This window comes from Microtus ochrogaster, linkage group LG2, assembly GCF_000317375.1.
Source record: "Microtus ochrogaster isolate Prairie Vole_2 linkage group LG2, MicOch1.0, whole genome shotgun sequence".
Taxonomy (NCBI): domain Eukaryota; kingdom Metazoa; phylum Chordata; class Mammalia; order Rodentia; family Cricetidae; genus Microtus; species Microtus ochrogaster.
The window spans coordinates 50,754,967-50,755,966 of record NC_022028.1 but is presented as its reverse complement, the minus strand read 5'-3'; the positions used below and the strand labels follow the sequence as shown (position 1 = coordinate 50,755,966).

The following is a 1,000-nucleotide window of genomic DNA, read 5'->3' as shown; positions in this document are numbered from 1 at the left end:
GAGAGAGAGAGAGAGAGAGAGAGAGAGAGAGAGAGAGAGAGAGAGAGAGAGAGAGAGAACACGAATGAACTGGGAACCAGTGAGGCCTCTGCAGTTGATGGCTTTGAGTGTCTGAGTCCTTCCTGATGGTGGAGGCTGGGATTGCTCAGGAAGTGCCTGGAGCAGTGAGCCACCAGCTTGAGGAGAGCTAGGAAGTTCTGCTCGGGGCTTCCAGACTGTTTGTGAGGCTCGTGTTCCACTGGCTGCTGTGAGGCCAAGAGTTCTGAGCGAAGTCAGCGCTGAGGAGTTGCGGCTCCAGTGCGTTTCACCAGCTGATCGATAGCTGTGTTCTCGGCAAGCCCAGAGAGGCCAATTTTTTTTTCATAAAGAGCTTTTTGGTTTTCCCATTTTGGATGCATTGCCTCTTAAAATGGCCATAAAACACCCTTAAACTTACTCCCTGTAGTCGGTCCCGGCTGCCATACACTCCATGACAACCACAGACACAGTCCCCACCTGGGGCAGCGAGGCTGGCGAGCTTTCCTGTTGAGCTCCAATTATTGTGGAGTTTCCTCAAGTGGACGGTTAATGATCCTTCTGAACAGATTGTTTATGCTGAATGAAGCCCTCCAGAGCGCACACTCCTCCCTCTGCTCAGCCATCCTCCCTGTAGGCAGAGGACGTGCAGTGAGCTAGCTGTCCCACACCCTGCCCCTTATCCCTGCTACTAGCTGGAATTTTCATAAGAAGTTAGTAGGCATTTGGGCTAGAGAGACAACGCGGTGTTAAAACAGCTTCCTGCTCTTTAAAGGACCTGAGTTCAGTTTCAGTGCCCACAACTGCCCTACCTGGAACTCCAGCCAGGGATCTGACACCATCGTCTGGCCTCTGCAGGTCCCTGCACATGCATGGCTATATGTACAGTTTGGCTGAGTCTGCAAGATGATGGTATAGAAATACAGTGTTTCTCAATGGCATTTGTCTACAAGATGATGGTATAGAAATACAGTGTTTCTCAATG

The 1,000-nt window shown here is 50.7% G+C and overlaps 1 protein-coding gene across 1 annotated transcript in view; it reads left to right on the top strand.

Annotated features, from left to right (window-relative positions):
- The window catches only part of Tbc1d22b (TBC1 domain family member 22B), a 56,268-nt gene that overhangs the window by 39,976 nt on the left and 15,292 nt on the right, over positions 1–1,000 (top strand). The gene's annotated exons all lie outside the window — the stretch shown is intronic.